The sequence below is a fragment of the Tachypleus tridentatus genome, chromosome 13, assembly GCF_004210375.1.
Source record: "Tachypleus tridentatus isolate NWPU-2018 chromosome 13, ASM421037v1, whole genome shotgun sequence".
Lineage (NCBI taxonomy): Eukaryota > Metazoa > Arthropoda > Merostomata > Xiphosura > Limulidae > Tachypleus > Tachypleus tridentatus.
Window position 1 is genome coordinate 209909208 of NC_134837.1, and position 16507 is coordinate 209925714.

General features: G+C 36.2%; 1 long non-coding RNA gene across 2 annotated transcripts in view; it reads right to left on the reverse strand.

Annotated features, from left to right (window-relative positions):
• LOC143240077 (uncharacterized) overlaps nucleotides 1-16507 on the reverse strand; it is an 88544-nt gene that overhangs the window by 51692 nt on the left and 20345 nt on the right. The window contains exon 2 of one of the 2 annotated variants that reach the window (XR_013021554.1): nucleotides 6331-6593. The exons of the other annotated variant lie outside the window; for it this stretch is intronic. This is a non-coding gene — a long non-coding RNA (uncharacterized LOC143240077). Of the gene's footprint in view, nucleotides 1-6330; nucleotides 6594-16507 lie in introns of those variants that run through there. 2 annotated transcript variants of the gene reach the window in all.

A 16507-nucleotide genomic window follows, 5' to 3' on the forward strand; every position in this document is an offset into this window, starting at 1 on the left:
GCTGACTAGTTGTCCTTCCTTTAGTCAGACGTTATAAATTAGGGATAACTACGCTATAAATGAGGAACTATCTGACATGACCGTTTGTTCCATGTGTCGCACTTAAGGACTGTCTGACATAACCGTGTAGTCCATGTGTCACACTGAGGAACTGTATGAAATGACCGTCTAGTACATGTGTCGCAATGAGGGACTGTCTGACATGACCATCTACTTCATGTGTTACACTGAGGTACTGTCTGACATGATTGTGTAGTCCATGTGTTGCTCAGGTTAAAAATGTCAAATATCAGATTAACAAGAAACAGAAGAAAGGAAGGAAAAAAAATGTAATGCCTTCAGTAACACTTGCCATTGTTGACTGACGTAATACCAAAAATATTGTTGTGGAATATCATTACACGAATAACGCACGTGGATAACAAGCGATGTATTTTAAATTCAACTGTTACAAAAAAGAACTTTAAATTTTCCTTCCTTCAACAATTCGTGAAGACGTCGGTTGCTCCAGTCATCTGTATTGTTCATCCAGAGTCCAGAAATTAGGGCATAACGGAAGAACGATTCTTTGTGTCCTTTATTTTTGTTCTTGTTGTTTTTTGTTTTTTTCATCAGTTAAATACATTACAATGTTTTCATTCGATTCAAGATATATGGATACGTTGTATATATATATATATGTGTGTGTGTGTGTTTGTATATATATATGTGTGTGTTTGTATGTGTGTGTATGTATATGTGTGTGTTTGTATATATGTGGTTGTATATATATGTGTGTTTGTATATATGTGGTTGTATATATATATGTGTGTGTGTGTGTTTGTATGTATATATATATGTGTGTGTTTGTATATATATATGTGTTTGTATATATATATGTGTGGTTGTATATATATGTGTTTTATATACATGTGTTTGTATATATATATGTGTTTGTATATATATGTGTGTGTGTGTTTGTATATATATGTGTGTGTGTGTTTGTATATATGTGCTTGTACATATGTGTGTTTGTATATATATGTGTGTGTGTTTGTATATTTATGTGTTTGTATATATGTGCTTGTACATATGTGTGTTTGTATATATATATAAAACAAACACTTGTGCAAATTTACATCAGTTTTATTTGTTCACGACAGTGAAACGTGAATAATAATTTGATTTTCTCAAACCATTATACGAAATAATTTATCTGACATGGAGTTATCTACTCCTTTCAGGAGCCAGCTCCTGTTTTTGTTAATAAAAAACTACAAAGAGAAAACAGCCCAAATCTCTGTCAGTGCCTTTAAGTTCCCATGTGCCTCGTGAGTCTGTAGTTTTTAAATTTTTGCATTTTTTGCTATGCAAATAACATACACTGTGGTTTGTTTAGTTCAGACGACTTGCAGCTGTTCCCGTCTGATTGGCTGTTTGCGTCACGCGGAGACGCTCTTAATATGCGATCGACGACTTAATGAGCTTCGAGCCCACGATGCTGTTGAGTGCACAGGCTCATAAGGAGAATGAGATAGTTACTCATACCTTGTTTCGTCTCTAGCAGTGATAGTTAAAATGCGAAATCTTTGACGATCCAAGCTTTCAGCGTAGCACATTCAGAGCAGTTGTCATCTGCAACACAAGCCTGCTTTTTATTTTAAGAACACACACATAAAACAATTGTATCTTAAGGCCGTAAAGAGGCGTTTACTTTAAAAACATCGGAACGTATTTTTAACTTTATCTTTTTTCACCTTTACTGTATTATGATCTTTTTGATTTAGCAAACTGAATATTGTTCATCTAGATCAGGTCTGTCTTTTATTTTCTTATTTAATTCTTTCTGTCTGATTTTCATCTTCGCTCTTGATTCTGCAATCGATCTGTTTTTTAACTCTTTCTTTTAACGATCAGACTTCTTTATTTACCTATCTATTGGAGTAATGTAAGATCTCGTGCACGCATATGCCTACTAACATTGAGTATATGGGCAATTCGACATGAAAAAAATCTGTGACGTCTTTCTTCTAACGTCATAACCCCTGTTGTGACGTAATGTTCTCTACCCGCGAGAATACTGAATAAAACTGAAGCTGAGAACTGAAAATCAAATACGACTGATCATATTCAGGGTGCAAATGAAAACAGAATGATATTTTAAAAATGGGACAAGAAAACATAATATTTATATTCTGTTAAATAATATAAGTATTGTAATTGTTAGTTGTTTGCGTGTTAATATTTTCTAGTGATCATTCGAATGTTTTTATTACTTTGATGTCTTAACGTGTTCTAGATTTTTCCAAGGTGTTTATTACTTTAGTAATAACAATAACCATGTGGTTGTTCTATTTGTGATGTTTGATTTATGAAATGGCAGATAGCTTTGTATATTGCATATTGGTTCGGCATGGCCAGGTGGTTAAGGCACTCGATTCGTAATTCGAGGTATCGAGTTCGAATCCCCGTCACACCAAACGTGCTCGCCCTTTCAGTCGTGGGGGAGTTATAATGTTACAGTCAATCCCACTTTTCGTTGGTAAAAGAGTAGCTCAAGAGTTGGCAGTGGGTGGTGATGACTAGCTGCCTTCACTCTCGTCTTACACTGCTAAATTAGGGACGGCTAGCGCAGATAGCACTCGAGTAGCTTTTCGCGAAACTCAAAACAAACAAACAATGTCGCATATTCGTAAAATTACTGTAGTCATTAGTGAATTGATCCGAATTCAACCCAATTTATAATATAAATTTTGAGTATAGACTATATATATATATAACTTTTTCTCTCCATTTCTTAATTCGTTATCAGTCTCACTGTTTTTAACCGTACACTGTCTTTTTATGTTTTTGTTATTGTTTTATTTTTTGTGTGTGAAAAATCTAAAAGATCTTCACTGTGAAGTGAAATTCTAACATGATCAAGTTTGCGTTGTTTCAATGATTTTGTGCTCTTTTGCTTATATACCCAGTGGGTAATAAGCAGCAAGATGTGTATAGTATGATTCATGGTCCGATTCCACGAGATACAACGTAATGCCTCTACATTTTAAACTGTAGTCGTGTTATAAAACAACCAATTACTCTACTTGGTTAAAAGTTGTCAAATAGGTTATCCAGCTATTAGTTCCAAATTAGGAACTGCCGTGCCTGAACTTCGGGTTATTTGACTTGGCCGTTTAATCCATGTATTACGTAAGGTACTGTTTAGGTTTACAGTATTAGAACCATATAGAAACATACTGAGTAACTTCAGTTAAACCTCATTTTCAAGTATAAAAACAAACATAACATCTTCAGTTAACTTTTGTTTTCGAGAATAAATGCATGCTGGCAAGTTCAGCTAACCCTCGTTTTTAAGTGTAAAGACATACTGAGCACGTTCAGTTAACCCTTATTTTTGAGCAGACATGAGATCTCGTGGGTACATTTATTCTGTTTCTTGCCTAAATAAATTTGTAAAACAAAAATAAAACAATTACTTATTCTGCATTTTCGAAACGATCTTATGCTTAGAATCTCGGGCGAGAAAGCAAAACTACATTTGATCTCCCTGTGCAATAGTGTAGAATTCAAAATAGTAGAAACGCTAATACTTATATGCGCTTTAGACTGATACTAGTAAAACATCATGTGGTTATCATATGTGATTCGTGTGAGAGGAAATATAAATTGTGTATATAGTTACTCTCAGTGTGTGTTATTAAAGAGACTCGTCTTGTCTGAGTAGAAACTGAACTAAGTAACTTTACACAAAAAATTAAAAATTTACAAATTAAAAAAGTCTGTGACTAATTATCTAAGATCTGTAATGGGCCGGGCGTGGCCTAGTGATTAGCGTGGTTGGCTGCAAATTCGAGGGTTTATGGTTTTCATCATGCCGATCGTTAGAAGCAATAAATTTAGAGATAGTTAAGTTTAGCTTCAGCCAAACAACAGACGTCATGATTTGAGATACTTCAGAGACAGAGGCCAAGACTTGCATGAGTTGTAACTTGATGAAGGAGGCTTAGGTAGAAATATTCGTTATTACTGTAACTACATGAGAATACTTACAGTTACTGGGGCTACATAGAAAAAATAACAATTATTGGAGCTGCGTAGAAACGTTCATTGTTATTATAACTACAGTAAAACAACTGTTATTGGTACTACATGTAAACATTTATTGTCAATGGAGTTGCATGAAAATGTATATTGTTAGAGTTATATAGCAGTACCTATTGTTAACATAGTTACATTGATTTCCTCATTGTTGTTGGAGTTATACAGAAATACTCGTTGTTGGAGCTACATAGAAACATGTATTGTTCTTGGAGCTACACACAAACATTCATTGTTATTGGATATGATGTATGGTGTTGTATGAAATTAAACAAAGCCATTAGAATAAAAGCAATAGATCTCAAGTGACAATGCTTTACAGTTCACTACGTTTATAACTTCGCTGATTTTCTTAGACTATGTTCGGTAATGAATGTTCAATTACGGCATCACCTTCAAATTATATTTCTTGACATTAAAAATATAATTGTTTATCGTTAAGCACAATGCTATTCTATGGACTACTTGTGTTCTGCTGTCTGCAGGCATTGAACTCTGAATTTTAACGTTACGGGCCCTTATCGCTGAGCTTCCATGGGGGAGAGATCAAAGTTGCTAAAACAAAATGATGTCCTTTCTTAAAAGCTCCTTCCTTACTTGTGCTGTGTTGGAATGTACCTCATGTTCTTGTGTTTTTTGTTCTTGTTTTTTACAGATAAGATTGCCGTCTCCACTGACTTACCACAAAACACTTTCAAACAGAACGAACTACTTTTGTTATCTAACGCCCTAACCGGATTAAAGTAAATCCTATTATGTTAGGCTTGAATGAGAGCTTTGATTTAGTTTAGGAAGTTCTTGCCACGACACGGGGAAAACTCTCATTGTATTGGCTTTGGTTGACAAACTTTTATTAAAAAGTAACACAAACAGATTTTCCCTCCATTTAATTTGATAAATATTAATTCATGTGTGTCCGTTAATTCTCTGAACTGTGAAAAACATATGAATATTAATATAATTATATTTTGTAAAGTTCATCAAATGTATGTTTAAGTATTTTTGAAAGGAAATTTTTTTCACTGTCATATAAACCTGTATCTTTGCTTACCAAGGAAGACACTTAAAAGATTTCTCTGAAATCGTACAGGCTGGATCATTCTATGTCGTCAACTTTGGATACACTTAAAGTTCCCCGTGAAATTCTGTTGACCTCTACTAAACTTTAAAGGTACCATTAGGGCACAAAGATGAGTAACATATAGAGGGATTGAAATTCAGAACTGCCTATGTGTCACCCCACGGTGGATCTTGTCTCTCCTTATGTCCTCCTCTTAAGCCTATTAGCCCAGCATACCCAGGTGGTTAGAGCTATCAACTCGTAATCTGAGGATCATTGGTTCGAATCCCTGTAACACCAAACATGCTCGCCCTTTTCAGCCGTGCTGGCGTTAAAATGTGACGGTCAATCCCACTATTCGTTGGTGAAAGAGTAGACCAAGAGTTGGCGGTTGGTGGGGATGACTAGCTGCCTTCCCTCTAGTCTTACACTGCCAAATTAGGGACTAACGCAGATAGCCCTTCTGTAGCTTTGCGTGAAATTCAAAAACAAACCAAACAAAGGTATGACTGCTCTTCTTCACTTATCTGTTTAATGTTTGTCACTTTCGGTATTAACGCTTACAGTTCTCAGGGAAGTGATCAGGAGGTAGAGTTCAACGTTAGTATTTCTCCTCACCCCGATATCATTTTCCGAGTCTTCCTTTTGTTTTGAACGAGTGCATTAGGTAGTTGATAATTAAATCTACTGTGCTTGTTGAATGGGTCTTTCCATCAGTAAAGTTTTATCCATTATTAAACTCAAGAACACAATAGATGGCAGCACGTATATCATGTTTTTTTATAATTATAACTGTAATTTGTTAACAAACAACAAACAGCTGTGCCCGCCCAGCTTGATGCAGTTTTGTTCAGAGATTATTTGATGGGAAGAATCAGTTGTGACAAGTTGGTCGCCAATAATATATATGTTGGGTTTTAAAAAAAAACTATCAGACTTTGTTTAGTGAACTTTTATATAAAAACTATCAATCCACATTGTAAGTTGTCTTTTCAGCTGAATTTAATTTGCATTTGTAAACCGTTTAGCTAAAACCAAATGTACTTTTGCAGGGTCCCTGAAAGTGTTCTCTTTCGAGAATAAATAAAAACAAAATTAATGATGACCAGTAAGTTTATTTCTTGTTTCTAAAGCTCATATGTCATGCTGTATTGTAGCCTACAGAGTGCATAGTTATTTTTCTCGTAATTTATAGCATGGTCACGTTTTACTTACGTCACAACAGTAAAAGTTGCAACATTAAGCGTCCCTTATGTGACGTCCTTTTAGTGTGTGTTGATCGAGTGACAGACAACACACTACTGTAGGGTGATGCGACTAGGTAAAACAGGTGACTCCTCCTGGTGGCCTCCAGAGGTTCAGGGATCCATAGTTTTCGTCGGATCTAGGGACTGTGCCTGTTGTGCCTAATAAATAATCCAGTTCCGGATCCTCGAATCCCTGGAGACCACTACGGAAAGTCATCTGTTTTAACTATTTGGATCACCATACAGTAGTGTATACACAAAAATAAACAACCGATATTTAACTACAGTATATTAAGACACAAACAGCAAGTATCTACTATACGCATATAAATACGTAAATTTCAAACTATAATTTATAATTTATATATCTATAATTTATCTAACTTTTGGTTTAACTTATACGGCTGCTAGGTAGGGCGTACGAACAGAAAGTGCCTTGGTCCTACGATCGTCTTGACCCGGTACTGCATGGACCATATGCTAAGAAACAAAGGACCACTCAATATTTATTACTCTTTTCTCTGACCAGAGGGATCTCATGGTTACATTTATAGCGCACCCATGACTGCCAAATGCGAGGGGCCTGTTTTTTCGGGAACGGGACAAGAACTGTGGTTCCTCTATTGGACAGTCCTGGTACGATAACCACTGACCACGCTTGGTCAGTAGCTCTGTTATTGGTTTTAAATCAAACAATATGATCGGCTGTGAGGAACACACTATCCAAAACGAAGTCAGTTGGGGTTTCTTTTATCGTCCAAACGGAAAACCGTACACGTATGCAGACAATCTAATTCATGTTTATATCATTATTGTGATTTCTTTTTTTTTCATCTTTATTTTATTATACAACTTGATCCAAATACAAATCTCTGTTTTTTGTTTTCTTGTACATATTGAACTGTTTAATATCACCTTTATTTTTATTTGAATTTTTGAGGCCATGCCTGTTGTCCCTGAAGATTTATGTGCATATATCTATTTCCATGTGTATGAACATATACATATATATACACGCAACACTTACTTGTACCTTAATACATAATCCTGACATCATGACGATGCAAAACGCCCTCTAGTGATACACATATTTTTCTGTAAGCTTAACTACAAAAAAAGTGTGTCACGTTCGGTAAAGTCCAGGGAACAAAAGCGTTTAGGACTAAATTCAACCATTTTTGATCGAGTGCCGAAATATTAAAAAAATATCCACCAGAATGTGTCATTAGTGATATAAAACTGCTGGTTTATTCCAAAGAACCCGGCATGACCAGGTGGTTGAGGCGCTCGACTCGTGATCCGAAGGTCGCAGGCTCAAATCCTCATCATACCATACATGCTCGCCCTTTCAGTCGTGGGGTCGTTATAATTTCACTGTCAATCCCACTATTCGTTGATAAAGGAGTAGCATAAGAGTTGGCGGTGGGTGGTAACGATTAGCTGCCTTCCCTTTAGTCTTATACTACTGAATTAGGAGTGGCTAGCGCAGATAGCCCTCGTGTAGCTCTGCGCGAAATTAAAAACGGTTTACTTCAAACAACAAGGATATCCACTAGAATGTGTCATCATTAGTATAAAACTGCCGCTTGGTTCCAAAGGATCAGATCCTGTGTGTCCACCAGTACTATTTTTATGTTTCCTAAATTAACGGAAACAGAGAGAGTCCTGGTAAGATTATGCAAGCTGCTGAGTGTTTACTTTATATCGAACATCTGGTGATTTCGACGGTCGATTCACACAGTGTTTCCTGTAGTTTTCTTATACTGACAGTTCCTAAATACCCCATTCACATGCATGTGTCAATATGAGACACATTGTGTGTAGGGATAACGCCTTCTATAATTTCCCGTCCTTGTGAAAAAAATGATGGAAGAGCAACATGACGTTTCACGTTGAAACACAACAACAACAATAAACAAAGACAAACCACTGGTTCTACGTTACATTTAAATATTAGTTTTGTTTCTAGTGTGTATATTGTTGGAGGTATATAAGGATTTACATTATATACTTAATTACATTGTTGAATTGTAACTTTGTTACATTTTTCAACTGAAATTTTTTGTCCTGAGGAAATCGAGAAAAATCAACAATGTGACATTGTAACTAATTACGTTATTTTTGATATAATTAATTCCCTCCCAATAAGAGAGGTCGCTGTAGTGGTCGCTAAGAATGCTTTCAGTTGGCTTAGAAGCTTAAATTAAAGCCGTCGCCACAGCTTCAAGAATCGCATTTAACATCTGGCTCATATTTCTGTTACAGTTATAAGTCAGTAGTACTTTTCATGGTTCCTACCTGTTTGACAGTTGAATTGGCCTGGCATGGCCAAGCGCGTAAGGCGTGCGATTCGTAATCTGAGGGTCGCGGGTTCGCGCTCGCGTCGCGCCAAACATGCTCGCCCTCCCAGTCGTGGGGTCGTTATAATGTCACGGTCAATCCCACTATTCGTTGATAAAGGAGTAGCATAAGAGTTGGCGGTGGGTGGTAACGATTAGCTGCCTTCCCTTTAGTCTTATACTACTGAATTAGGGATGGCTAGCGCAGATAGCCCTCGAGTAGCTTTGTGCGAAATTCCAAAACAAACAAACAAACAAGACAGTTGAAATACATATAATTAAACTTTACGTGTTGTTGTTTTTTGGACCGTCAACTATCTAGGTTAAAATTACAAAAATTTGGTTTTCAAATTTTTGAACACAGTAATTTTTGGTGCTACACCTAGTTCACAAGCAAACACTTCATTCTTGTCTTTATTACTTTTTACTTTTTTGTCTCTTTTATCCAGAGACTTACACAGTGTCGCTCTTGTACTCGTTAACATACGTCACTCAACATTAATGACGTCAGCGCCTCTTCGAGAACGTTTACAGTACAGATGAGCTGACATCACGTTAATAATTTATATACAGAAACATACAAGTGTTTGTTTGTTATTAGGATCGTTTTATCTTTTGATGAGGTTCACTTTTGCTTACTTCCAGAGACATACCGGATGTTTAGTTTCTTACTTCCGGAAAATAACGGATGTTTATTTGATGATTCATTTTGGATCCTTTTTCTGTGGAGAACCGGATGCATTTCAGATTTACACCAGCATGTTGAATAACAACGTTCCATAGAGAGGGGTCATGGAATATTTGCATTTAACTATCCACGAATTCCTTAAAAAGGCACATCAATCTGTTAAAAATCATCTGCGCAGTCTCAGTGACGAACAAATTCTTCCTTTCTCATAGAGACAAGTAATTATGATAATACAACCAGTCTTTAGCTGTAATGACGCAACGTATGACTATTCTGTTACAGTATAACCGCAGTATTATTTGGTATAGTGTTTCTCTGTTTGTAACTCTTTCTCTAGCACGTGCTCAGTTGAAATGAAAACATTAATTTGTGCATCCTGCCCCGCTCTTGAACAGTGATTACCGTTTTAAACTGTAAATTCGTAATATGATGTCAAAACAAACTGAATGCAGTAGTCCTCCCACAATGCTCAGCGATAAATTTGAAGGCTTATAACACTAATATTTGGGTTTCGATGCCCGTTGGGGCACAGAATAGGTAGCTTAATATGTGGCTTTGTGCTGAACACTTAAACGGCGGCCATAATAAATTGATGCTGCTATCTGTAACATTCCCGCTGTTTAAGGGTTAACAACGAAATTAACAAACACAATATACTTGAACAACTCTGATAGAAACTATAATAATAGACGTTAGTTTTTACCAGTTTTACAATACTTGAGTCTGTTAAAGTTTATCAAATATCCTTCCAAACTACCGATCTGTTTTTATGGCGATTAATCCTAGTGGGTCCACATATTTTGTTTTTTCTTGTCACTGCACTCAGTGAAAAGAACTGACCAAAAACTTTGGTAAAATCACTCACTTTATACAGCGCTGTTCTAACCAAACATGTGTCTCTGTGTCCACCATATGCTTTTTAAATTATGATCTTTATCAATGATCAAATTCATAACAAAAATTATCCTTGTGTGAAAATCGATTTTGAAACGGATAAAAGCAATTAAACAAGCGTTAATCAACCAGACCAAAAACCTCACACTGGTCCTACGAATTCTTGAATAGAAGACACAATTAATTAATGTTTTAACCAAAATAAAGAGTTAAAGTATGTATGAAACAACAGAATAATCTGAATGTACTGAAAATAATGAAACTTAATCACAATATTAAAAAATGTAAAATAGTAAATACATGTTGTTTTAAACAGCCATGCATTGGTTGATGCTAAATTCAGTTAACATAAAGAACTCGACTAAAAGCATTTTTTATCAGAAAAAACATAAAATAAAGACATTCATACAAGACTATGAAATAGTAACAAGTTTAAAGTTGTTTGTTGATTACTTTGTGATATGTGGACCAATGGATAATCTGGCTGTTTGTGTAAATTACACAGCGGGCCTCAGTGAACATAAATGTATTATTGATGGTTTATGTTAATGTGCTTTCTCAGTGGCTCAGCCGTAAACCTGAGGGTTCAAACCGCTAAAAACTTGGTTTCGATTGTCGTATTGGGCACAGAACAAATAGCTCATGGTGCAGCTTTCAAGAAAAACAAAGAATTTTTTTTTAATGTAACTCATGTTAATGGAAACCTTGTACACTCTGAGCAGTTTTGTATATAAGTGTTTTTTAAAGAAAATACGTTACAAAACCGATAGATGGGCCATATTGGTAAGCAGTATAGCTGCTATTCAGACATCACAATTTAATATAAGCATAGAAAATAAACACAGGTAACACTATGTAACACAAGTTTTGTTCCTGGATAGTATGTGTTATTTCTCAATTGCTTATATTGTAAAGGTACAGAAAATGGCCATTATTTCCTTTAAACTGCTTTTGTGACCTGGATAATGAAATTTAGAAATCAACCTATTTTCTATGTAAAAAACGGGCAACTTTGCACATTTTCATTTACATAAGGTCTGAATAAAACAACACATGAATCAAGATTTACACGTATTTATACTGAAGTTATACAAAAATGAACAAAAAGGTTTAGAAGTGAGTAGTTTTTCGAGATTTGCGACTGTAATGTAAATCACTTTCACGTATCAGCCCTAAAATATAATCTCTCATCATGTTTTCGTTATACGCTCCTTGGTAGCGGCTTTCAAAGTCCAGTATATCTTGGTGGAAGCGCTCGCCTTGCTCCTCTGAGTATGTTTTCATGTTCTTCTTGAATTTATCAAGATGAGCGTCAAGGATATGGACTTTCAGTGACATCCTGCAGCCCATTTTGCCGTAGTTCTTCACCAGAGCCTCAACCCAGTTCCACATAATTTTCGACCTTGCGATTGCCCAAGAAGCCCAGAACCACTGCGACAAAGCTGCCCCAAACTTTTTTTCTCTTCCTGCTGAGCCTCTTGAGGAATTCTGTGCACTCCAGGATCTTCTTTATTTGTGTTCCAACGAAGACACCAGCTTTGACCTTTGCCTCAGACAGCTTAGGGAAGAAGTCTCGAAGGTACTTGAAGACTGGAGACTCCTTATCAAGAGCTGTGACAAATTGTTTCATAAGACCCATTTTATGTGCAATGGTGGGAACAACACCTTCTGGAGGTCCACTAGTGGCTCACACTTGACATTGTGCCTCCCCACAGAGAACTCGGTCTCTTGTGGCCAGTGCTTCCTGTTGTAGTGCGTCGCGGTGACCCTGCTGTCCCAAAGGTAAAGATAACAGGGAAACTTGGTAAAGCCTTCTTGGAGAGCCATCAGGAATGCCACCATTTTGAAATCTCCGATAACTTCCCAGCCATACTCACCATACTTCAAGGCTTCTAGCAAGGTCTTGACGCTGTTGTATTCCTCTTTCACAGAGCACTTTTTCGCTCTCGTCTTGGTAAACTGGCCACATATATAGCAGAATGCATCTGGAGAATGCTTGCAGCTTTTTGATACCATCTTTGATAAAATCAGATAGGTCTTTGTGTTCACTTAGGCAGCTAGAACTAAACTGAAGTGGTGAATGGTAAGCCCCTGTATATATATTACTATGGAAAGTTCTAGAAAATTCTAAAAGGTTCTTGAAAATTCTTATAAGTTCGAGAATATTCTCTATCAGCTACTCAACACTGAATCTACCTGGAATATCCTGGAAAATGGGTAAATTTGAAAACTTTATTACCCAGGTCACAAAAGCAAAGTTTGGAGAGAAAAATAGGTCTTTTCCATTTACTTTAAACATAAGTAATTGGGAAATAACACTTTTTGCCCAGGAACAAGAAAAAGTAAAACTTTTGTTACATAGTATAATAAAAATATTTTAGAGTTGATATATTTAAAATGAAACTTGCAATGCAACCAACATAGACATTTTTTTAAATGACCAAAAATAAAACAGTGGCATTCAGGTGAGTAAGACAATCTACACACGAAATAGATTTAACGTATTAGTTTATGGGAGGTTATATATATGTGTGTGTAACAACATTCAAATTAGTTTTGGCATTTGATCTAAAGATTCTTGAGAAATTCAACTCAAACAAACAACCTAACATTTCTTCACTCAAAACTGAAACAAAAACATGCCAGGACCGATGAGGCATTTCGATCAATACCAAGGTCAGAAGGAAATATGTATAAACAGAAACAGACGGTCTGACAGAAAATAATTTCACAGAGAAACGTTTTACGAAACGTAATGTTTGACTCTGTGTATATAACGTATCTTTGTTTTACCTTTGACCGTTTCGCTTTCATACCTGCCCCTTTTACCTTTTATATGTGTCCATTTTGCTTTCATACCTCCACGTTTAACTTTTAAATATACCCTTTACAATTTTAAATGTCTGTTTCACCTCGCCTTAATCTAAAGCTATATAAGTTTCGCATGGAACTTATTTCATTTGCTCTTTCAAAATAATATTGTTTGTTAAATATTGGTTCTTTTATAGCGTAAAATCTTACATTAAGCTATCTGCACTATGTACACCGCGGGAAACTGAACCCTAGAGTTCAGCGTCGTAAATCCACAAGCTTACCGCTGAGAAACCGGGAACAATAAATATATATTTACAAAGCCACTACAGTTTTGTTTGTTTGTTTTGAATTTCGCTCAAAGCTACACGAGGACTATCTGTGCTAGCCGTCCTTAATTTAGCAGTGTAAGACTAGAGGGAAGGCACGATAACCACTGACCACGCTTGGTCAGTAGCTCTGTTATTGGTTTTAAATCAAACAATATGATCGGCTGTGAGGAACACACTATCCAAAACGAAGTCAGTCGGGGTTTCTTTTATCGTCCAAACGGAAAACCGTACACGTATGCAGACAATCTAATTCATGTTTATATCATTATTGTAATTTCTTTTTTTTTTCATCTTTATTTTATTATACAACTTGATCCAAATACAAATCTCTGTTTTTGTTTTCTTGTACATATTGAACTGTTTAATATCACCTTTATTTTTATTTGAATTTTTGAGGCCATGCCTGTTGTCCCTGAAGATTTATGTGCATATATCTATTTCCATGTGTATGAACATATACATATATATACACGCAACACTTACTTGTACCTTAATACATAATCCTGACATCATGACGATGCAAAACGCCCTCTAGTGGTACACATGTTTTTCTGTAAGCTTAACTACAAAAAAAGTGTGTCACGTTCGGTAAAGTCCAGGGAACAAAAGCGTTTAGGACTAAATTCAACCATTTTTGATCGAGTGCCGAAATATTAAAAAAGTATCCACCAGAATGTGTCATTAGTGATATAAAACTGCTGGTTTATTCCAAAGAACCCGGCATGACCAGGTGGTTGAGGCGCTCGACTCGTAATCCGAGTATCGCTGGTTCGAATCCCCCACACACTAAACGTGCTCGCCCTTTCAGCCGTGGGGGTGTTATAATGTAACAGTTAAACTCACTATTCATTGGTAAAAGAGTAGACCAAGAGTTGGCGGTGGGTGGTGGTGACTAGCTGCCTTTCCTCTCGTCTTACACTTCTAAATTAGGGACGACTAGCGTAGATAGCCCTCATGTAGCTTTGCGTGAAATTCCAAAACAAACAAACCCATAATTCGACAGGCTTAACATTTCAATGCCGTGTAACATAGAAGACGTTTCATATTGAAGTACGGTTTTCGATGCCTTTCTAGAAAGCGACAAGTTTCACGTGTTTTAAAATGAAACGGATTTTTTCTAAGAAAAACTTCATTTATATTTCAAAACGTAGCACGTAATGGTGCGTACACCCACACACAACGAATACGTAGAAAAGTTTGAACAACATGAATAGAAGCGACAGAGATTATATTATGATACGTCAACTGCACTAGATTTGTCGTATCTAGGGCCGATAAGCTCTTTCACATAATACCAAGAATATACAAAAATATGTATAAACAAATCAAGAAGGGTTAAACAGTGAATGGAGAATCTTACACGCGGTATTCTTGTATATATTAATACCAGTTTAACTTTGATAATGTTGGTAGAACAGGAACCCATTCTGTGATGACAGACTGGAAGTATCACAAAATGTTCGATTGGAACGCTGTCGATTTACTGACATCTTTAATATCAGTTAACACTGATATCCTTGATTGATGTGTACTGATAATGTTGGTAGAACAGGCGCCCTGTTGTGATTAAACACCACACTTAGACTGGAGATATGATAAAAAGTTTCATTGGGATGATAATCTGCCCGTATTGGACCAGCTAGAGCGACGAAGTGTTTTGAAAAGAATTCTGTTAAACTGTGATGTATTTTTTATCAAGCATATTCCTATCAATGTTCTCATTCAGTGTAAAATGTTGGAGGAATATCTTCCCCTTCCCCTCCAAAAAAAAGGTGTAGAAATGAAGGGGGGTAGACAGATGTACAAGACTTTTTGTTAACACTATGCCTATTGAGCTGTCACTTTAGGACAGCACCTTTCCTTCGTACGTGTTCACCTGGCTACACCTTCCTTCAGGAGCGTGTACCCTCGTCTTGTACGTCACACCTAATATTTTGTTCGTTTTATTATTATTATTTGCACGCGGTTCAGTGTTGTGACATGAACAGATCTCGTGTGTGTACATTTCTTTCAGGTGAATGATTTATACGTGAGTATTCATACTAAATCTCAGTACTTCCGTAGCTGTAATAGTTAAGCTACGAACCCTTGTTAGCCATCATGTTCTAATACGTTGTTAAACTGCAGGAAGGCTTGGAGAATGGCGTGGAAAATTCTCCGTGAAATGGACTTTACGAGACCTCTACTGATTTAGTTGTTTCACTTAAGATATTATCACACCAAGCATGGATTGATACAAAGTAATAAACAAACTCAGCATGTCGATTCTATACAATGTTTAATCACATCCTGTTGTTATTTAATAATTTTAACGTTTTCCTGTGACTCATGCATAAAATACGGTTGTCAATAATGTGCTTACTGTTCGTTTCGCTTGAAACGTGCAAACTCACATCTACCAAGAACTTTTAACGTTCTTGTTTGTTTTTTAACTTCGCGCAAAGCTACACAAGGGCTATCTGCGCTAGCCGGACCTAATTTAGCAGTTTAAGGCTAAAGGGGAGGCAGCTAGTCATCACTAACCACTACCAACTCTTGGGCTACGCTTTTGTCAACAAATAGTGGGATTCACTGCACATTATAACGTCCCCACGGCTGAAAGGACGAGCATGTTTGGAGTGACGGAGATTCGAATCTGCGACCCTTAGATTATGAGTCGAGTGCCTTAAGCACCTGGCCATGCCGGGCCGTTAACATTATTGAAAGTTCATTGAAACAATTTTATTGATAAAGGAATTAAACATATGTTTATATCATAATTAAAACATGAAATAGTACACGTTGATTACTTTCCTTTATTAAATTAAAAAGTTTCTCATAGTTTCATGTTTTGTTTACGTGTGCCATATTAGATAAAGTTTCTTATAATTTCGTCTTTTAATTTAATGACAACATTATATTAAGCGAATGCTACTACTAATTTCTTGTCATGTGAAACAAACTGACCATTTTTAGGTGTTCTTTAAATATTTTCACACTTATGTCACGTTTATTGAAGTTATTAATTTGTCTATATGTTTCCTATGCTCTATTTATAAGTTTTAGCTAAACCA